This window comes from Microcaecilia unicolor, chromosome 1, assembly GCF_901765095.1.
Source record: "Microcaecilia unicolor chromosome 1, aMicUni1.1, whole genome shotgun sequence".
NCBI classification, from domain to species: domain Eukaryota; kingdom Metazoa; phylum Chordata; class Amphibia; order Gymnophiona; family Siphonopidae; genus Microcaecilia; species Microcaecilia unicolor.
In genome coordinates, this window is record NC_044031.1 from 531,490,054 (window position 1) to 531,513,702 (window position 23,649).

Here is a 23,649-nt window from a genome sequence, read left to right on the forward strand (position 1 = left end):
TGGGGATTAGACTTTTTTTTTTTTGTAACCTCTGTGGCTTCTTTTATAATTTCATACAACCTAGACCTAGAAAAATTGAGAAAAATCATAAAATATCTACAGCCACTACTCCAGAAGGATGAACTACTGAAAGAGATATTCCTATCCAGTGTTGGCCTTCCGATAGCCACCCAATTTAAAACACAAACTAGTGAGAAGCAACCTCCCGCTAGAAACTCAAAAAGAAGAGAGTGGCACACATCCTTGCAATATATCCAGCTGCAAATTATGCCAAAACATTTAATAGGATCCCACAGTCATTCACAAAGGAAAAATATTCAACATATCAGAATCCTTCACATGCTCATCTTTCAATGTGGTATATATCATTCAATGTAAAAAGTGTGACGAAGGGTGCTATATTGGAGAAACAAGCCAGATGCTAATGAAGAGATTTAATTTACATAGGCATCATATGAAAAATGCCATTACCAACCAGTTTGTCACCTCTGTGGAACAGCACTTTACAAAACCAGAACACTATCAATGATTTTATGGTGAGAATACTAAAAGGAAACTTTAAGACAATCCAAGAACGTAAGGATTTTTGAAGTAAGAATTATTAAATATTTTGATAACCAGACAGGACGTAGCAAAGATTTGGTTTTTCTAGCCCATTATAAACCATAAAATTCTACTGCTTTGTCACCCTCTGATCACCATGCATATCTTCCTGTCTCTTACCTAACCCACCCCACCTTCATCCTGTCACTGGAATGCTTTGATGTTTCACTTATACATACTGTTATTTATCAGCATTTGCTTATTTCTAATCTTCTGAAGAAGGGTTGTCTTCCAAAGCAAATCAAAAATGTATTAAGTTAGTCCAATAAAAAAAGGCATCATCTTATTTTCTTTTCCATGTTTTATTTTATTTCTATTGATGATCACCTTTAAAAGTGGACTAACAAGGCTACCACGCTACCACATCTCTCTATTCAAGGTGCTTCTGTGAAACTGAGAATGTCTTTAAAGCATGAATTTAAGAAGCCTCCTTTCTGAAATATTTAGTACAGAAGCGCTTGGGAAGATCTGCACTTAAAAAAACTTTTTTGGTTTCAGTTCTCCTGTGTCGCTAATGGACAAATTGGAGCCGGAATGGAATGAGGCTTGGCATATTCAAGCCTCATTCTGGCTCCAAATTTGACAAATAGGAGGAGGTGACGTGGCCGATAACGTCATCACGCTGGTGTTGACTGACGCGCGGCTGCTGCACACAGCTGCAGCTCAGAGGAGCAGTAGGCACTGGTCTCTGGAGCAAGGCAGAGGCAGCTGTACAGTTTTAGCTCAGTTGGCCTCCTTTTGGAAAGTTTGCTGCTGCTCCATCCTTCACGGTCCCTACAACAAATCACCAACCGAAACTCTGATAAGTTGCAACTGCCCTTTACAGTGCCCTATAAAAATTAGTAAAAATAAATAAGAGGTGTAGCTGATAATGCGGCGGATTCAGAATTAGTACGCTAGGATCTTGTGCAAGACAGTCACTTAATCCGTACCCTCCGGCACAATCAGATTGTAAGTACTCCAGGGACATCAAATACCTATTGTATCTGAACATAACTCGTGACTTAGTTTCATAATCCTATTTCCCGACACCAGATTCAGCAGCACAAAAGAAGGCTATCCACCCACCTATGGGTAGGCGAGGGAACTTTCAACTGTTAGTTAACTCCATTACAACTGTAGTGTACAGTATCCAGCAGAAAGTTCAATTTAAGAGCTGAACATGGGGTGCGGGGCTGGGAGGATCTTTCTTTCTCTCTCTCCTCCCTGTGCTCTGCCTCTTCGGAAGGGAGGGGACAGGGATCCACCTGGCAGCCCTTAGTATCTGCAGCAACACGTCGGCCCTGGAGTAGGTAAGTATCCTTGTCTCCCTCCTTGGTTCTATCATGTGCGCGTTTCCCCTCGGGGAATAGATTCCTGCGGGACTAGGTGGAGGTGGACGAGATCGGGAGCAACCGCCCGGGACCTCTGTGCTTTTTCCCCGACCTCCGCCTTCCCTAATCGGAGGAGGGCGTAAAATCAGTACGTTCTCGGCTGTTGGGTGTGAAACTTCTCTCCCCTGGATTCAGTTGAGCTTTATTGGCCTGACAATTTTACACATGTTGCTAAAGTAATACGTAAAGCTTTGAAGGACGGACTGGTTGGTTTGGCTTGTACTCCGATCATTTGAACTATTCGCGTGGGCCCTTAGGGTGCTGATTTATGTTTGGGCGTTAAGCATCGTGTCATTCTTGCAGTGGGGTGATTTGTTTTGGAAAGAGAAAGCTGGTAGGATTTCTTAGAAGGGACAGAAGCTTTAAAATGGTTTAGATTGAGATATACAAACAATTCCCCCTAAACTAGCTTTTTAAATTGTATCAAAACAGGATTTTTTTTTAATTAGCCGTAGCCGCCCACTCTTCTGTTTTTTTTTTTTGTTTGTTTTTTTTGCATTTTGCGATTATCAGTTATTTCAAAATAGAGTTTCAGCATCGGAAGGAGAATGGATATCTGGTTAATTTCTCCTCAAGCAGCAATGCAATGTGAACCGCATCTGATTTTTAACCCTCACCCTCCTGTTTTTCTGGATTGTAAACAATGTAATTTTAGGTAGATATGCAAAAGTTATGCATGTAAGTACTGTACATGTATTCAGGGCACTGGCAGGATGAAGTGTAACATGCTTTTGTAACATGAAAGAAAAATAGGTATTTCATATATTCAACTATATTCACTGTCCAGGATTTAAACTTTTTTTTTTTTTTGTAGGAATGTGACCTTGGATATAGCTACTTAGGTTTTGTCCTTTAGATTGTAAGCTCCTTTGAGCAGGGACTGTCCTATGTTAAATTGTACAGCGCTGCGTAACCCTAGTAGCGCTTTAGAAATGTCAAGTAGTAGTAGTAGTTTTATTATTTTTTTTATATGTATTTTTATAAATCTTCTGTGTATCATCCACAGTAATCTAACAATCCCAGAGCATAGCCAAATATAGTATCTACACACAAACAAGCTGTTACAATCAACCAAAGACCCCATAGGAAAGTACCAGGACAGCCAACGGCTCATTTTATTTCTGTAAATCCAATATATAGAGTACACTGACAAGATATGTCCTCAGTTTATTCTTCAAATACAGTATATAGGATGCGTTGACAAGAAATACCCAACACAGGCCGTGTTTTGGCATTCAGGACTTTGTCAGGGGTCCACATAAATAAATATAACAAAATATAAATAACACGTGGAGGGGTATAATCGAAAGGGATGCCCAAGTTTTGTTGAGGACGTCCTTGCAAAACATCCCGATGGAGGGGCGGGGAAACCCATATTATCGAAACAAGATGGACGTCCATCTTTCATTTTGATAATACGGTCGGGGACGCCCAAATCTTGAAATATAGGTTGTCCTTAGAGATGGTCGTCCCAAGACTTGGTCGTTTCTGATTTTGGCGATAATGGAAACCAAGGACGCCCATCTCAGAAAAGACCAAATGCAAGCCTTTTGGTCGTGGGAGGAGCCAGCATTTGTAGTGCACTGGTCCCCCTCACATGCCAGGGCACCCTAGGGGGCACTGCAGTGGACTTCATAAAATGCTCCCAGGAACATAGCTCCCTTACCTTGTGTGCTGAGCCCCCCAAATCCCCCCCTAAAACCCACTACCCACAACTGTACACCACTACCATAGCACTTACAGGTGAAGGGGGGCACCTAGATGTGGGTACAGTGGGTTTTGGAGGGTTCGCTGTTTCCTCCACAAATGTAACAATAGGGAGGGGGATGGGCCTGGTCCGCCTGCCTGAAGTGCACTGCACCCACTAAAACTGCTCCAGGGACCTGCATACTGCTGTGATGGAGCTGAGTATGACATCTAAGGCTGGCAATCAGTATTTTTAAAGATGTTTTTTAAGGGTGGGAGGGGGTTAGTAACCACTGGGGGAGTAAGGGGAGGTCATCCTCGATTCTCTCCGGTGGTCAACTGGTCATTTCGGCCACCTTTATGTGCCTTGGTCGTAAGAAAAACAGGACCAGGTAAAGTCGTCCAAGTGCTCAGCAGGGCATCCCTTTTTTTTCCATTATGGGTTGAGGACGTCCCTGTGTTAGGCACGCCCAACTCTCACCTTCGCTATGCCTCCGATACACCCCCTTGAACTTTGGCCATCCCTGCGACTGAAAGCAGTTGGGGACGTCCAAAACCGGCTTTCGATTATACCGATTTGTACGACCCTGTGAGAATGATGGGCGTCCTCTTTCGAAAATGAGCCTGATAGTATTATAACATATGCCAACTAACATAGTACAAATGAAGTTAATGTGCAAAGTGCATAAAAAAATCAGATCTGAAAGGAATGTGGTGTGTGAGAGTGAAAGATGAATATTGAGAAGAAGTAGTATGAAACCAATATTAGATTTATCTGTATTATATTTTCCCATCAAAGGTGATTTCAATATGGTTTATTTTAGTACAGCAAATATCTATTCTGAGGTCTTATCAAGGCATATGTATTTGCTTATATATGATATTTTTTATAGAATTTGTTTTATAATTGATCCAGAGTGGAGGAGTGGCCTAATGGTTAGTGCAATGGGTTTTGATCCTAGCAACCTGGGTTCGATTCCCACCTCAGCTCCTTATGCCCCTGAGCAAGTCACACTTAACCCTCCATTGCCCCAGGTAGATTATGAGCCCTCTAGGGACTGAGAAAGTACCTGCGTAATGTGTACAGCGCTACGTATGTCTGGTAGCGCTATAGAAATGATTAATAGTAACTAATAGAACTGTCTCTATATTATAGTTATCTGCATCATACTTATCCATCAATCATTGTTGTTTTTTTTTCTTTTACTCATTTTACATTGCAGTAACTTATTTAATTCAAATTTGGTCATATTATTCTGTTTCATCTCACATTTCATTTTGATACTTTTCTAACACGGTATTCATACACAATTGAGTATTTTTTATTTATTTATTTAGGGCACTGTTTACTAAGCCTCTCTATAGGCGCACTAGTGTTTTTACTGCAAGCCAGTGGCGTAGCTACGTGGGGCCTGGGCCCCCGTAGATTTAGCCCTGGACCCCCCCCTGCTGACGACCCTCTCAACTCCCGCCGCCAACCCAACCCTTGAAGGAAGCCTTTTGCAGGAAGAAGAGGACCTTGGCTGGCAGGGGTTGGGGTCCCCCGCCAGCAAAGGTAGGCGACAGCGGGTTGGCGGCGGGAGGGGGGGTCGAGAGGGTCGTTGGCAGGGGAGGGGGCAAAGTTGGTGGCGGGGTTAGCAATGGCGGGGGGGGGGGGGGCTAAAATATGCCCCCTCACCTTGGGCTCTGGACCCCCCTCCCACCGAAGTCTGGCTACGCCCCTGGTGCGTGCTAATGATAGAGATGCCCATAGGAATATATGGGTGTCTCTAGTGTTTAGCATGCATGAGCAATGCTAGCACACCTTAGTAAACAGGGCCCCAAGATTCTATTTTTATGTCATTTTTCTACATGAAAGTCCCATTTCACTTACTGTTTTTATACACAGGTCATATCTGGTTGTTCCAGTACGGTACACATTTCAGTTCATATGTATAGGTGATATTTTTTTCACTTTGCACTATGGCTCTTTTCAAATTGTAGAGATTTTTTCTACTAGGTATATTTTAGATATAGTAAAATGCTTCCTTTAGGTTCTTATTATTCCACTGTTTTCACTTTTATCATATTTTACCTACACTCAACACTCTTGTTAACAAATATTGCTCTTGATTTCACTTTTTTCTTACCTATATGCTTATTGTATTGCATTAAAATGCACTGCCCTCTTATCTTGAATAAGACAATGTTAGTTATTATTTCAGTCATTCATCCTTTTTAGAGTTATCACATTCACTGGCATATTTTGTTACTATTTTTTAATATGTTTATTTTTCACATCGCTCATTTTACAAGTTGTCCGCACTTGGGCACTGTTGTTCGTCTTAAACTTTTTGCAGATACTCTCTTTTTGAATCAGTTCACTTCTTTCACACTGACGTTGATTGTGTAATCTGGAGTTAGTAAGCAGAGGCAATAATTCTTTGTATGCACTTGTTCTTAGTTGTCAAAACATGCTGTTAATTTACATTCGTATGCAATGCGTTTATTCAGGCAGTGATTATATGAGTTCACTTGTACATCTTGATCCTGGCGTAGCTCGCTTGTCATGTATGCTTTTTTTTTCATATAAATTAGGATGAAGTATCTCGTACATATCTTATATAATAAAACTCACCCTCAACGTTCTGAAGACACTGACGTCACTTCCGTCACTTCCCTCAGGACAGGGTTCGTGGTGGTGAAGCCACCTAAATCGCCAAGTCTCAGGGCCTCGCCCTCGCGTCAAACGTGATGACGTCGAGGGCGGAGCAATGGCGTCACACACCGAGGGCGGAGCAATGGCGTCAGAACGACGGGGGGGGTTGGGGAGGAAAACCTTGCTAGCGCCCGTTTCATTTGCTCCAGAAACGGGCCTCTTTTACTAGTGCATTAATATATGTCACAAAGACACACTAGGATATCAAAGTTGCCATTTGTCATTGGTGTCATTTTGCGCTTTGTTTGAGAGAAGACGCTACTTGAACAAAGCTGATGCCATTTTTTCTCCATCTCAAGGTATGGTAACAATCTTTATGATGATTATGTTATAATCACCTTGTTTTTTCCAATGGTCACATCATGTTTGCCCTAATTTTTCTCAATTGTTTTTAAAATTAAATCTAGTGTTACATTGTTTAGTCAGAGTGATATACTAGATGGACTTGTTTGCGTCATTTTTGCTGGGTGTTTCATTTAGTTTGAGTGTGATCTGCACTATACCAGTTGTTCCATTTGGTTGCATCCGAAATACAAATAATTTTATATACGAATCTAGGGGTCTAAATATTCATTTTCTTGCATTGTGCATCCTATCCTTTGACATTGATAGTCACCATCTAGGCCAATGGGTTGTTAGTTTATTTCATTAATCTGATTTATGGTTCAGTTTTGTAGTGTGGGGCACATGATGCCCATACACAATGCATCATGTAGTGATAGATTGACTCATACAAGGCAGGACTGTAAGAATCAGTTGCAGTGTTGACGGGTAGTATAAGTCTTTGGACGTGCTATTCCATTTTTTCGTGGTTCTCGCCCTTCATTGTGTATTCCTTTTCATCCTCATGTTCCCCTTGAATATTGGAATGTTCAATGTACACAGACCTTTTCAATATTCCGTCTATTTTGACATACTTCTCTGGACACCCTTGCATGTTTACATAGTTTTATTCACTACATATTGGTTTACATAGTAACATAGTAGATGACGGCAGAAAAAGACCTGCACGGTCCATCCAGTCTGCCCAACAAGATAACTCATATGTGCTAATTTTGTGTATACCCTACTTTGATTTGTACCTGTGTTCTTCAGGGCACAGACCGTATAAGTCTGCCCAGCACTATCCCCGCCTCCCAACCACCAGCCCCACCTCCCACCACCGGCTCTGGCACAGACCGTATAAGTCTGCCCAGCACTATCCCTGCCTTGCAACCACCAGTCCGGCTTCCCACCAACGGCTCTGGACTCAGACCGTATAAGTCTGCCCAGCACTATCCCTGCCTCCCAACCACCAGCCCCACCTCCCAATCTCGGCTAAGCTCCTGAGGATCCATTCCTTCTGCACAGGATTCCTTTATGCTTATCCCACACATGTTTCACATTATTGCCTGTCAATATTCTTTCACTCAAGTGGTAGATAATCTATAGAGCATTGGCAGAGTTGACTGTATCTTTATAGTCCTTTTGGCACTGTTTTAAAAAGTGCATTGGGTGTGTCTTTGGATTGGGGAGGGGTATAGTTGTAATAAATATGCTGCTTACTTAGAGAAACTTACTCCAGGCTCCTGTTTTTGCAGCATAGGAGCATAAATACCTTCTTTCCTTGTCATCAAGCAGATGCAGCCATTACAGATGGGTTGTGTCCATCAACCAGCAGAGGGAGATAGAGAGCACACTTTTTTCAGTGCCTCATACCAGCTTGCTCCACTGCCTCTCTTCAGTATTCTCTATCTCCCCTAGCAGAGTGGCTGCAGCTTCTTCGAGCTCCATCTAAAATCTGCCTGGAGGTTGCTCCTGTGCTTTTGCCAGTTGTTAGCAGGGGTGTTGGAGGCTATAGCAGCTTCACTTTAAAGGCACATAGGTTCGCCCTTTCCCTGCCTTACCCATACCTCCGTGGATGTGGACACATTGCTTAGCTTTCCCTGTCCTTCCCCACCAACAGTGGATGCAGGCACATAGATTCGTCCTTTCCCTGCCTTTCCCACTCACCTGAGCCTCCGGAGTTCTATTTACCTCTGCTTTCCTCACAGCGTTAAAAAAATGGAACAGAGGTTTTCCTTTGATTCTTCTATGGGACCGGAGCTGTGATACTCGGTCCGGTGAGGTAAGAGTGTTTTCTGACTCCTCCGGGGTGGGCCCGCGATTGGGGCGATTTGGCGCAAACCGCCATTTTGAATTTTCCCGCCGTTTTCGGCGATGGCTGCAGAGACAGTAAAGCGCTGTTCCAAGTGTGGCAAGCGCAGATCAGCAGCGGGGCTCTGTAAATCGTGCTGTACAGACGTTAGAGCCAGCCCGAGCATGGCAAGCGACGATTTTTCGCGCTCTGAGCTGGCAGCGGACGCCATTTTGAATTTACCACATGGCGCGACCTCCGCTGAGACGGAGAGTCTTGAGCCCGGGGGGAGAGGCCTCGGAGTGAGGCTGATATGAGAGCTACTAGCCCCGGCAGAGATCCGGGTGTCCAGGGTTTGTTTTTCTCCCCTGATTTTGTCGTATTAATGCATAAAGCATACATGCTTAAAAGAGCTCTCCCACAAAGCCCTGCAGGGGCCTCTTCTAATGCCCCCCCCCCCCCCCCCCCCCCGGTGGATTCTAGCCTGGGTATGCCCTCTGAGGCGTTATTCCCTGATCATTGGCAGAATATGAAGCGCAGAAGGGCTCTTTCCCCTTCAGAGAGTGCTGCACTTCCATTTCCCCCCCTCCCCCCGTGGTCGGGCTGTGAGGATTCGGAGGACTCTGGCAGGCCTTTATGGTCTGAGGAGCCAGAGTCTGATGCAGAAGTGACTCAGATCCCTCCGCGGTGAGGATTTTCCACCGTGATGAGCTGCCAGCGCTTATTTCTGATGCCCTGCAGGCTCTCTCTATTGAGGACCCTGCCAGTGGCACAGCCTCCTCTGTGAATCCTAGGATGGCTAGTACCAAAAAGCCTGCTTGAGCCTTTCCTTTGCATGACTCCATCCAAGAGCTTATTTCGGCTCAATGGGCTGACCTTGAGGGACCTTTGAAAGTTTCCAGGGCTATGGGGCAATTATACCCTCTGAGTGAGGAGCATATGGCTCGCTTTGCTATGCCTAAAGTGGATGCCCTAGTCACAGCTGTGACAAAGAGAACTACCCTCCCTGTTGATGGAGGTGTTGCCCTGAAGGATATTCAAGACCGTAGACTGGAATCAGCACTTAAACGGTCATTTGAAATTGCAGGTCTCACTATTCGGGCGTCTGCATGCAGTTCTTATGCTGCTAGAGCCTGCCTGGCTTGGTTGCAACAGGCAGTGGAACAGCCCGGTGATGGAGCGGAGCCACTTTCAGATGTGGCTCCGCGGATGGAGTCGGCCTTGTCCTTTCTTGCTGACGCCCTTTATGATATTGTCAGAGCTTCGGCTAAACACATGGCAGTAGCAGTGGCGGCTCGCCGTCTTCTTTGGCTACGGCATTGGGCGGCGGACATGGCCTCTAAGCAAAGGTTGGTGAAGTTGCCCTTTCAAGGCCTTCTCCTGTTTGGTGAGGAGTTGGAGAAAATTGTGAAGGGCCTGGGTGAGGCTAAACCCCAGCGCTTGCCCGAAGATAGGCCTCGGCTTTCCTCTAAGGGTGCGGCGGTCCACTCCTCTTACAGACCTCGCTTCCGTGGAGCTCGAAGGTACCGCCCGGGGCGTTCTGCTGGGTTCACTTCTCGTGTTCGTTTTCAGCAGAGGAACTCCTTTCGCTCGGACAAACGTTCCACAGCCACTGGCTCAAGGCCTGGAGTTCCGGGGCGACCCTCTCAATGATGGTGCGCCGGCCCTCTCCTCGAGTCCTGTCATCGGAGGACGTCTTTCCCTCTTTGCCGAGGAGTGGGCCAACATTTCCTCAGATCAGTGGGTCTTGGACCTGATCAGAGACGGTTACAGAATAGAATTCGACGCCCCTGTAAGAAACGTGTTTGTGGAGTCCCGATGCGGTTCTGCCGCCAAATGGGCGGCGGTAGAGGAGACTTTGCAAGGTCTGATTCAGATAGGGGCCGTGTCCCCGGTACCTCCCACCGAACACGGCTGCGGCCGCTACTCCATGTACTTTGTGGTGCCGCGAAAAGGAGGGTCTTTTCGCCCTATTCTGGACTTAAAAGAATTAAACAGGTCCCTGAGAGTGCGGCATTTTCACATGGAAACCCTGCGCTCCGTCATTGCGGCGGTACAGCCAGGAGAGTTTCTCTGGACCTGAAAGAAGCTTACTTGCACATACCAATTTGGCCCCCGCACCAGAAGTTTCTGAGGTTTGCGGTGATGGGAAGGCATTTCCAGATCCGGGCCTTGCCTTTTGGCCTCGCCACAGCTCCCCGCACCTTTTCGAAGGTTATGGTGGTAGTAGCTGCCTTTCTAAGGCAAGAGGGTATTCGGGTTCACCCGTACCTGGACGACTGGCTCATTCGAGCAAACTCTGCTGCAGAGAGTCAGCATGTAACAGCCAGAGTGGTCTCAGTACTTCAATCTCTGGGCTGGGTCGTCAATTTGGCCAAAAGTCACCTGACCCCCTCGCAATCTCTAGAATATTTGGGGGCCAGGTTCGACACAGCCTCGGGGTATGTGTACCTACCCGAGCAAAGGCGGTGCAAGCTTCAGAATCAGGTCCGCCTGGTCCTGAGGATGCCCCGCCCATGAGCTTGGGACATTGTCCAGCTGCTTGGATCGATGATGGCCACCATGGAACTGGTGCCCTGGGCGAGAGCGCACCTGAGACCTCTACAGTATGCTCTACTCCAAAGATGGTCTCCAGTATCTCAGGATTATCAATGCAGACTCTCTTGGCTCCCTGCAGCCCGACTCAGTATGGAGTGGTGGCTCTCAGACAGCATGCTGCGGCGAGGAATGCCGCTGGCACTCCCCGATTGTTGCCTAGTGGTGACAGATGCCAGCCTGAAAGGCTGGGGTGCACATTGCAAGGGGAAGCATGCCCAGGGTCTATGGACACCTGAGGAGTCGGAGTGGTCCATCAACCGCCTAGAGTTGAAAGCGGTGTTTCAGGCGTTTCTGGCTTTTCAAGTGACCCTGGAAGGATTGGCTGTCAGAGTGATGTTGGACAACACGACAGCAGTGGCCTACATAAATCGACAAGGTGGCACTCAGTGCAGAGCTCTAGCCGCGCAGGCCGAACAAATTTGCCACTGGGCCGAGCTGCATGCACAGTTTCTGTCGGCAGCTCACATTGCAGGTCAGAGCAACGTGCAAGCCGATTAAGCAGGCATCAGATCGATCCAGCGGAGTGGGAGCTTGCAGACAAAGTATTCCTGCAGATATGTGCCAAGTGGGGCAAGCCTGTGATGGATCTAATGGCGACAAGCACCAATGCCAAAGTCCCGTGCTTTTTCAGCAGATGGAGAGATCCTCGTTCGGCGGAGTTGGATGCCTTGGCTCAACCCTGGCCTCCGGGCCTACTGTATGTGCTCCCTCCGTGGCCCTTGTTAGGGCGAGTGCCCCTGCAGATTCGGCTGCATCAAGGAGAAGTGGTTCTCCTCGCCCCAGATTGGCCCAGGAGGCCTTGGTATGCGGACCTCCGATAGATGCTCATAGAGGATCCCCTTCAGTTACCTCTGGTTCCCAACCTGTTGTCACAGGGTCCGGTGACCATGGAGGATGCCGGCCGATTTGGTCTTATGGCCTGGCGATTGAGAGGGCGCAATTGAGAGACAAAGGCTATTCCAATAAAGTAATTACCACTCTCCTGCAAGCCCGCAAGCGTTCCACTTCCGTGGCTTATGCCAGGATTTGGTGCCAGTTTGAAGTCTAGTGTGCTTCCAAAGAGATCACACCCCTGCGGGCTCCTGTCTCGCCGATTCTGGACTTTTTGCAGGATGGTGTACAAAAAGGCTTGGCCTATAATTCCCTGTGGGTGCAAGTGGCAGCGTTGGCCTCCCTGCGTGGCAAGGTTGAAGGCGTGTCTTTAGCTGTTCATCCAGATGTGGCACGGTTTCTTAGAGGGGTGCTTCGGCTCCGTCCTCCCGTGCGTGCACCATGTCCAGCTTGAACCTGGGGCTAGTGCTGAAAGCCCTTCAGGGTGCTCCCTTTGAGTTGCTTTGGCGTGCTTCAGAGACAGATTTGACACTGAAGGCCATTTTTTTAGTGACCATTACTTCGGCGAGACGGGTGTCAGAGCTCCAGGCGCTGTTCTGTAGAGACCCTTTTCTGCAATTTTCAGTCCGGGGTCACGGTTCGGACCGTGCCTTCCTTCTGGGCTAAGGTGGTTTCAGCGTTTCACCTAAACCAACCTATTTTCTTGCCCTCCTTTGTCAAGGAGGAGTTTCCAGAATCTTTTGGGCAATTGCACCTGTTGGACGTGCGCAGGACTCTGCTGCAGTATCTGCGAGTTACTAACTCTTTCAGGACCTCTGATCATCTGTTTGTTTTGCTATCAGGTCCTCGCAGAGGGTCTCCAGCATCTAAAGCCACTATTGCCCGCTGGCTCAAAGAATCTATCTTTTCAGCTTATTTGCTTGCCGGCCGGCCTCCGCCTGATGCCTTTAAGGCGCATTCCACTAGAGGAATTTCCTCTTCTTGGGCTGAAACTGGAGCACTCTCTCTTCAAGAGATTTGTAGTGCAGCAACATGGGCTTCTAAGCTTTTTTGCCCGACATTACAGGCTGGATGTGGCTGCCAGGAGGGACGCACATTTTGGAGCGCAAGTGCGGGCACATGGTGTGGCTTGTTCCCACCCTGTCTAGGGATTGCTTTGATACATCCCATCTGTAATGGCTGCATCTGCTTGATGACAAGGAAGGGAAAATTAGGTTCTTACCGTGATAATTTTCTTTCCTTTAATCATAGCAGATGCGGCCATGATCCCTCCCTGTCTGATTGTTATCTGCTGTAAATCTATTTCAGGTTCTGTTCATGTTTCCTGGAGATTCCGTCCTTGGGAGAAAGTCGGAAAACAGTCTTCAGGATTCTTGTTCAATTAAAGGAGGATGACTTAATTCCAGTGGTGTGCTGGTAAATTTTTAACAACAGGCTCTATCCCTGGTCCACCTCGGCGCCTCCCCCCGTCCACCTTTGCGCCCCCCAAAAAATTGCAGAGCTGGCTATAGCCGGGGGTGGGGGGGGGGGGGGGGCAATGCATTACTCTCTCCAGGAAAAAAATATTAAATGATCCCAGGTTCCAATCTAATTCATGTTTAATGTGGGATAAAATGCCATAAATAAGTAAATAAATATAAACTTTTAATGTTGAGCACCTGATTTTCAAAGTGAACATATTCCAAACACTATAATGAAAATAAAATGATTTTTTTTCTACCTTTGTTGTCTGGTGACTGTTTTTCTGATCATGCTGTCCCAGTATCCGATTCTGCTGCTATCTGTCCTCTTAACTCCGTTTCCAGGGCTTCCTTTCCATTTCTTTCTTTCTTCCTTTCTTCTTCATTTCTGGTCCTCAGCTTCTGCCTATTTTCTTCATCCATGTGCAGTTTTTCTCCTCTCTTCCTTTTCCCTCATCTCATCTCCTTCCTCACTCTTCTCTCCCCTCCATCCATGTCCAGCATTTCTTCTCTCTCCCCTCCTCTCCCCTGCCCTCCATCCACCCATGTCCAGTGACCCTCCTGTCCCCTGCCCTGCATGCACCTATACCCAGCGATCCTCCTGTCCCCTGCCCTGCATGCACCCATGTCCAGCAGTGACCCTCCTGTCCCCTGCCCTCCATCCACCCATGTCCAGCAGTGACCCTCCTGTCCCCTGCCCTGTATGCACTTATACCCAGCGATCCTCCTCTCCCCTGCCCTCCATCCACCTATGTCCAGCAGTGACCCTCCTCTCCCCTGCCCTGCCCTGAATGCTCCTATAGCGACCCTTCTCTCCCCTCCCCTCCATTCACAAATGCCCAGCGACTCCCTTCTCTCCCCTGCCACCCCCTCCCGAGTTCGGCAAATTCAACTCCCTCCCTCCCTCCGGATCCGGTCCCTTACGTCAGCGACTTCACGAATTCTTCGGAGTCGCTGGAAGCACTGACTCTCCCCCACTGGCGCTGCAGGTTCACGATTCAAAATGGCCGCCAAGACTTACAAGGGCGGCCTCCAAGACTTCGGCAGAAGTCTCGCGAGACCGCCTCTGGAAGTCTTGGCGGCCATTTTTAAAATGCGAACCTGCAGCGCCAGCCTGGGAGAGTCAGCGCTTGCAGCGACCCTGAAGAATTCGTGAAGTTGCTGACGTAAGGGACCGGATTGGGAGGGAGGAAGAGAGCCGGCTCACGCAATTCAACAACCGGCTTGCAAGAGCCGAGCAAAGTTAACAACCGGCTCTTGTGAGCCAGTGCGAGCCGGCTCCAGCACACCACTGCTTAATTCCCTCCAGTTTCATGTTTTGGAGGATGAGTTTATTCCCTCCGGGAGGATGTTTCATTCCCTCCATTCTGAGTTAATGCCCTTTGTTGTAGGGCCATCGTTCGCTGTGAGGAAAGCTCATGTTATTCCCATTGCGGTTTGCCATACTGCTTTGGAAGCTTCAATTACTGAAGGAGAGGCAGTGGAGCAAGCTGGTATGAGGCACTGAAAAAAGTGTGCTCTCTATCTCCCTCTGCTGGTTGATGGACACAACCCATCTGTAATGGCTGCATCTGCTATGACTAAAGGAAAGAAAATTATCATGGTAAGAACCTAATTTTCTCATTAACAGGTGGCTGAGGTTTTAATGTAACTGCTGTGATTTTTTTTGGACAGAGCTGATCATGTAGTTTTACTAGTTAGGGGATTTTATGTTTTGTTGTTTTTATGTTTCTTCAGTACATACAATATAAAACTAATGGTACATAAATGTTAGCTTGCGCTTTGTTGCAAGAGTAAATTTGCCTTTTTATAGCCATATCTCAGTTGCCAGATATGATTCCATGTTAGACTGGCCATCTGGGTACACAGAGTCATTTATGTAGTGTACACCTGTTAGAAGCAGGAAAAAAGATACATTAGCATTATTCTGCAGGTTTTTATGCTTCGTTTTTTATTCAGCACATCCACGAGTGAATTGAAGAGTCCTAGCTGGCATCTTCTAGGCAGTGGGAGGAGGACAGAGAGATGATGTGCAGCAGCAGCTGTAGTGTATAATTGAGCCAAAGCACTTAAGATTTGCTGAAAACTTTAGAGGCACTCTTTTTTGAGAATTTACTTACCTGAGATTTTCTCTGTTAGCAAGAGCAAGCAGGATGAAGTGGTGTCATCTTTTGGTTCTGTGAGGTGGAAGCCTTTTCATCCTAATTTTATTTATTTTTATTTTTGTTACATTTGTACCCCGTGCTTTCCCACTCATGGCAGGCTCAATGCGGCTTACATGAATGAGATTCTCAGTGGGGAGGCGAGGTTTAGCCTTTGACCTAAATCAGGATCTGGGAGACAAGGACCAGGAGGAGGAGAGAGTGGTCTGCAGCAGGAGTAGGGAGGGAAATGGAGAGAATGAGAAGGCTGCACCTCTATGATGTGGAGGAGTAGAGTAAATCTCTGCACAGGGTGGGGTAGTGGATGTGTGCCCACCAAGGGAGAAATACACTCGGCATATGCTTCTGCCACCCCCAAATCAAATTATTGAGAGGGGAAAGGGAGAAGCATTTGTCCACTGGTGCATGAGTCCAGGAGGAAATTTCATATCCCTGTAGGTATGGGGGAAGGGATCCAGACCATGGGCCTGCCAGGTTTTGTAACCGAGCACCAGGTATTTGTTTGTATATCTTATAGGAAGTAAGATTACATTCTTTTGTGCTAACAGCTAATGTGACTCCAGGTGTTTGCTTACTGATATGCCTGACTGAGGTTCAAGTGAGCCTGATATGAATCCAATGTCCCAAAGCCTTAGCTGATCTACTGAAGATGGTAGCAAGACGTGTCAGCTGACCATGAGCCTTCCCAGTTCTGAGATGGTAGATAACATAGTTTAGTTTAGCTTTATAGGGACTGAACCATTCTTCAGCTAATATGCAATATTCCTTTTGAAGAAAAGATTGCATTCAGATCATGCTTTTATATGTTTTTATGCTTCGTTTTTTTTAGCTTGCACCTTTTCAGTGGTAGCTTAAGGTCAGCTACATTTGAGTACCGTATATATTACCCTTTCCCCAGAAGGCTTACAATCTGCACTTGATGCAATAGCGTGTAAGGTCATTTACTCAAGGTCACAAGGCCCATAACATTTGGAGCTGAGACTTGCCACACCTCCCCCCACCTCCTCTCCACCGCCTCCCCTCACCTCTCTTGATTCCATTCTCTCCTTGAGAACAACTGCACACTACTACTTAAATGTGGGAAATAGGAATTGAGGGAGAGTTCAAAATGGCTGCCGAGTAGAGCAGACGTGTTACAGAAGCTCCTGCAAATTTTCTTTTTTTAAAAGGGCTTTTTGTATTAGCCATACCTAAAAATGCCTAAGAGAAGGGGGAAAGCTGCTGCTGCAGCCTCCCAGCGGCTTAGTACCCCAACTCGAAGCGGTCCAATTGATTCTTTTTTGCAGCGAGTTTTGGACGCTAGAACGCCGGTGAGCGGCTCGCTGTTGTCTCCTGTGCTGGTTGAAGGAGCGCAGGAGACCTTAGAGCTGGAAGTTTCTCTAAGCCCCGACGCTCGAACACCCCCTCCTCCTCCAGTGCCTCGCGAGATTGGAGCTCAAGGAATGGCATCTCCGAGTCTAACCCCGGAAAGGGAGATAGACGAAGGACGACGGGGGCGCATATGAAGATCACCAGGGAGCTGGATTGATCGCACAGGCTGAAACATCAAAGGAGGAGCAAAATGCCTCGACTATGGAAGGAATTTCCTTACAACAACAAACGGGGGTAGGTGCCTTTTCACTTGCAGTTTTTCAAGATAAACCTCCCGAAGTTACGTTAGACTGTTTGTGGACACTCATTGCAGATTTGGGCAAAGCATTAATTCCTCAGATTCAAAAAGTGAAACAGGATGTTGTCTGTGTAGAGGAGAAAATAAAGCAATTGAATGTAAAAGTTGAGAAACAAGATAAGGAAGTACAACGACTGCAAGAAGTTCAAAATAACATGGTGAAAGACTTAATTAACTTAAGAAGAAAGGCAGAGATAATGGAAAACTTTTCAAAAAGTAATAACTTGCGATTTATTAATTTTCCTCAATTAGACAATGTGGCTCCTAGAGAGAGGCTGAAAATATATTTTAAAGATACCTTACAGATAAGTGAAGAAAATATACCTCCTTTTGCGCAAGTTTTCTACCTTCCATCTAGACAGCAACAAACATTACAAAACCAACCCCTTGATGTTTCAGCTTTACTAGAAACCTCAGACTCTGAACAAGTAATACCAGCCACGTTATTGGCTACAGTTGCTTTGTCTCCGGACAAACTTTGGATATTAAAATTGTTCTATAAAAATCGTGAAAAACTCTTCAAAGGGTTAAAAATTAGTGTATACCCTGATGTATCAAAGGATACACAGCTGCGCCGGAAAAGATTTCTTCAGAAAAAGCAGGAAACGATTCAACTGGGAGCAACTTTTTTTTTTAATTTCCATGCAAGTGTTTGGTCACCTACCACTCTGAAAAGTTTGTGTTTTATGACCCATCCCAACTCGAGACATTTATTACATCTAGAAAGACAGCTGAAACAGTAGTTTCAACTAGTGATGTTGTTTGAAATTGGAACATAGTGTCCTTTACACCTCTGCTACTCTTTTGTAATTGTGTTTATTTCTTAGTAATATACCTTCAATGATGTTTGAATTTTGAACTCCTAATTTGAGGACTTGTATTGGTTTGAGGGAAGTTTCATAAATGATATATTGCCTATTATATTGTAACCTCATTATATCCAATTTTTCTGAACAAGTTTGTATACTTGAAAAGTTGAAATTTAATAAATAAATTAAAAAAAAAATGTGGGAAATAGAAATTGGCCGCAGCTTTGCTTTGTTAACTTTCACATTTAACATTTCAAAATTCAACTATTAAATTACTTAACAATTCTCGAACCTTCCACCCTTTCTGCCCCACCTTGTCAGCTAGGGCAAGGGTACAGCATAGGCCTCCATGCTTTCTTATTCCAGGTCACCTGACCCCACCTTCACTTAGCTTACTGCTAAGCGCTCATCACCTGATGAACTGCTGCCCCATATCTAGGGCATCCCTCCTGGTGCTACGACATTAACCGCACCCTCAGGCTTTGCCATTCACTCTGCTCCCTAGTGGCTGCCAGTGCCTTCAGGGAGGGTGGGCAGGCAAACAGCCGTCTACAAGGAGCAGGGAAAAAAATCCTGCTTTCACGGAGGCAGTGCTTTCAATAATCACCCTCAATCCTGCCTTCTGAAGACGTCCTCACCCAATCTCCAGCAAAACTTGTGGTGGCAATTTAAATTAGGCCCTTTCTGCTCCTGCAACTCTCCTTCCCCCCCACCCCCACCCGACCTCTGTTGTTACTTCCTTTCCAGCAGCCCTCCCTTGTTCTTTCAGGGTTCACCCAGCCCAACATTAATGTTGCCCATCAAGACAGGCTTTTAATTAGTATACTTGAACCCTGGCTTCCCTGCTTCTTAGCCTGCTTTTCTAACTGCTAGGTTGCTGTCTATTATATACAAGATTTGTTTTCTACATCAATAGGCAAAATTGTTCTTACTCCTATTCCCAAATCTTCCTCTTTAGATCTTCGTCAACCATCTAACTGTAGACTGATTGCTAATATTTCTTTCCATACAAAATTAACTGAATCTCTAGTGGCCAAACAGCTTATTGATTTTTATCGACTATTCCATACTGAGCCTTTTCAACATGGCTTTAGTAGTTTACATAGTACAAAATCCCTGTTACTTGCTTTAACATCTAAAGCAAGAGAAATTATTAGTAAAGGGAGACAAGCTTTACTTCTGCTATTTGACTTAGCAGCATTTGACATGGTGGATCATACCATAATGTTGAATGTTCTTATTGAACTTGGGATCGGTGGTACTGTACTTAATTGGTTGGAAAAATTTTTGAAAAAATGATCCTATGCAGTAAAAACTAAGGGTCCTTGTGCTAGTGACTGCAGCTGTTTTACCCACGCGCCAAGGCCCTTTTTACTACAGCGGGTAAAAAGCCCCAAAAAAGAAATGGCTGTGCAGTAAGTTCACACTTGCTGTGTGGCCATTTGGGGGGCGCACTTACCCCCTGTGGTATTAATTTTTCCAAAATTCCAGCAGGGCAGGCAGTGCCGCTCGCTGGAGGCAGAACTACCTCCAGTGGCCGTATTGGACTGGCTGTAGTTCTGGGTTGCCATGCGGCAAGCCTTTTGGTAAAAGGACCCTTAAGGGATCTTTCTCATTTTTGGAGTTCTGATTGTGGAGTTCCTCAGAGCTCGCTGTTGTCACTTGTTTTATTTAATATCATTATGTGCTCACTGAGTTCATTGAAGCTAGACATGGGTGAGTTCCTGTGCTCATACACTGATGACAACTTTGCTACATATGAACATAAGAGTAGCCATACTGGGTCAGAACAATGGTCCATGTAGCCCAGTATCCTGTTTTCCAAACAGTGGCCAAGCAAGGTCACAAGAACCTGGCAGAAACCCAAATCATGGCAACACTCCATACTACAAAGCTCAGGGCAAGCAGTTGCTTCCCAGGTCTGTCTCAATAGCAGACTATGGACTTTTCCTCCAGGAATTTATCCAAACCTGTTTTAAACCCAGATACGCAAACCGCTGTTACTACCTCCTCTGGCAAAGAGTTTCAGGGATTAACTATTCATTGTGTGAAAAAATATTTCCTCCTGTTTTTAAAGTATTTCCATGCAACTTCCTCGAGTGTCCCCTAGTCTTTGTACTTTTGGAATGAGTAAAAAATCAATTTACTTCTACTCATTCTACACCACTCAGGATTTTGTAGACCTCAATCATATCTCCCCTCATCTGTCTTTTTTTCCAAGCTGAAGAGCCCTAACCTCTTTAGCCTTTCCTCATACGAGAGGCGTTCCATCCCCTTTATCATTTTGGTCTCTCTTCTTTGAACCTTTTCTAATTCTGCTGTATCTTTTTTGAGATGTGGTGACCAGAGCTGAACACAATACTCAAGGTGCTACAGGAATTATCTCTAGATGTTGATAAATAGCACTTGAGGCTATTAAATTGCATTAACAAGGTTAAAAATTGGTCCTACTGTTACTTACCGGCTAAGAGTTTGAAGTTTGTCTTTTCCTACTTCTATTGCTTTAAATAAAAATGATATGCTTACAGTTGTCTTTACCTCTAGAATTTTAGGCGTTATCTTTGACACCTTGCTAACTCTTGAAGCCCAAGTAAGTAATGTAGTCAGGAGGTGTCTTTTAAAAAAATGAAACAATTGAGATTGGTTCATTGTATTTTTTCATGAACATCATTTCGCATTCCTGGTTCAGGCCACAATTCTAGCACAATTAGATTACTATAATTCCATTTCCGAGGGAATTACCGATACTGTATTAAAGAAATTACAATTTACTCAATACGATGGCAAGATTAACTTTTAAAATGCAAGTTTGATCACGTATCGCCTCTTTTTACTGAACTTTGTTGGCTTCCACTACAAGCATGTATTGATTTTAAATGGGCTTGTTTTATCTTTAGAATTTTAAATGGCATAGCTCCGGAAGAATTTCTTTTTTTTTTTATGTTTTCCAAAGGCATTAAATCAACCAGGTTGAAGCAAATTTTGACCTGTTTTTTTTTTTCCCATCCTTCAAGGCTGGCTGTTTTCGAGGTTCTTAGAAAACTCATTTTCATATAGTGCAATTCAAATATGAAATACTATTCCTTCTTTGATAAGACTAGTGGCTCTAATCATTTTTGTGACAATTTGAGAATTGCTGTGTTTCAGAAGTTTCTAATGAATGCTTAACTTTCTGTAATATTTTGAAAATTGTTTTATTTTTACTTTTAATTACTGTTCAATATGTTTCTTATTTGTCTGACAATCTTATTGTAAACTGCTTTGAGTGCAAGGGGACCGCCTTTGACTCAAATGCATGTGCAAAGGAACAAGTTTTGCTACTGCACATTGAATTAATTAGATACAACTTTTATGACTCTTGACGCAGGTGCTGTGTGCCGAAACACGGCCCATGTCGGGTGATTTTTGGAAGATTGTTGTCCAAGTTATGCGATTAAGGGAACTGTCCCAATTTTGAAGGCTTTGTGCTTGTTTTTGCTAATATAAAAATGCCATCATTTGGAAAAGATGAGAAAGTCTCCATTTGGAGTCTGTAAGGTCTATTATGAACAGTTAATACAATATATCAAGTTACACCTAGAAATTCTTTCTAATCAGGCCAGTGGCACACAATAAAATTGGGATGATTTTTCTCTCTGCCACCTTTTATTGGTCTCTGAATGTGTTCATATGTGAGGATCTTCTGTTTTTTCCACATGTACTGCAGAGTAAGTCATTTGGCATGGACACATCTGTTAGATAATGCTGTTCTTTTCTTTTCTGATTTTCTTGCATCAAACTTATCTGTGGGAACAGGAATGTTTTAGGTGATCCGGCTTCTTTATTCTTTATAGTTCTATCAAGGTCATGATGTAAGTGTTTTTCTGGCACAGCAATGTTCTACTGTTGACATAACTTCCAGTAAATGAGATATGCTGCCCTACTGTTGTTCCTTTCTGTTTACCATTTTTTGTGACATCATTTCGTCATACCCAGCAACCAAATGTGGGACTGTTTGTAGTTCAGTGCTACAAAATCTGCATGTATCTTTTTTTTCTTCTATGTTGGCTATGAATGATCTTATCTGTAGTCCACTATCTTGTGCTGCAGATATCAATCAACCTGTTAACTTTAGGTTTAAGTTTTCACTTCTTTACCTTTCATCTGTCAGATTTTCATATATAGCTGCTGCAGTAACTATTTCCCACTGTGTTTGTGCTTTAGCCAATTGCTTGTCTTTGCTGTTTTAACTCTTTTAAAGATCTCTTTCTCTTGTTCTGCAGATTCTGCTTTAAGTTCACAAAGGCATTCATTCATAAACTGCACCATATAGAGCTGATAGACTGCAGTGTTGGAATTTATCATAGTGCCCTACTGCTCTGCTGCTGCTTCTTTCCTTCCATGTGCTGGTGGACTCTTAATCATTCTTTTTATTCAGTGCAATTCTTGTCCAAGTTTAAAGATGAAAACTGACTGTGGCTGTTTGCTTTCGTACTTAAGCACTTTTTGAGTATTTGGGTCTAATGCTGCTAGGTATTACTGAAGGCCTATGATGATAGCTCTGTATATCTAATATATTTCTGTAAAGCCCATACCACCTTCAGCGTTTGAGATGTACAATTGTAGTATACTTGTTCTTCAAGATCTTTGTAATACCAGTCTACAGTTGTGATATGCCTAAGTATAGTATTACAGACTGGGAGGGGAGGGGAAGTAACTGTTTTCTTTCTCTTTTTTTGAGTATGAGGATTTGAATTTGGGGGTGTGGGTTGAGGGAGGTTAGTGGGGTTGTTTACTTTATATCTCTAGTGCAGTTTTGCATTGTATCAGGGATACGGGAGAATGTGTTACTAGTATATTCTTGGAAGATTTTTCCTATGTTTTTTGTTCAACTTAAGATCGCCACATGGAACATGAGTAGGTAGCCTTAATAGCCCAATTAAACATAAAAGAATGTTAAAGCACTTACCTGCTTATAATCGAAAGAGAAAAACTCCTATATTGCGACCCAAATCAGGAGATGGGCGTCTTTCTCCCGTGGGCGCCAAAATCGGTATAATCGAAAGCCGAATTTGGGCGTTTCCAACTGGAATCCGTTGCGGAAACGGGTAAAGTTGACTGGGGCGTGGTGAAGGCGGAACTGGGGCATGGTTATCGGCCGAGGAGAGATGGGCGTCTTTAGCTGATAATCGAAAAAAAAAGGCGTTTTTACTGCGATTTTGGGTCACTTTTTGGACCCTTTTTTTTCATGCACAGGCCCCAAAAAAGTGCCCCAACTGACCAGATGACCACTGGAGGGAATCGGGGATGACCTCCCCAGACTCCCCCAGTGGTCACTAAACCCCTCCCACCAAAAAAAACCCCCACTTTAAAAACTTTTTTCCAGCCTGTATGCCAGCCTCAAATGCCGTACCCACCTCCATGACAGCAGAATGTGTTCTATCCTGTGACAGCCTTTCCCTGGTTCTGATGTGGCTCTCGGGTGAGTGTGACACCTTTTCTGTTATGCGCACTGCAGAGTCACATCAGCAATGCATTGTGGTGGGTGTAGGGTATTGGGCTCTGTGATTCCACTAGCTTGTGGCAAATGCTCATGATGTTGGTAGTTGGTAGGCTCTACTCCCATGGTGCTTTTCCCCCTGCTTACTGGGTAAGAGTGTGCCCT

The 23,649-nt window shown here is 44.9% G+C and overlaps 1 protein-coding gene across 4 annotated transcripts in view; it reads left to right on the top strand.

Moving 5' to 3' along the window:
- Positions 1–1,279: 1,279 nt before the first annotated feature.
- CPNE3 (copine 3) overlaps positions 1,280–23,649 on the top strand; it is a 144,878-nt gene continuing 122,508 nt past the window's right edge. Inside the window, exon 1 of one of the 4 annotated variants that reach the window (XM_030216255.1) lies at positions 1,280–1,554. The gene's annotated coding sequence lies outside the window, so the exon portion shown is untranslated. The other 3 variants (XM_030216273.1, XM_030216246.1, XM_030216263.1) reach the window with 3 other exon arrangements.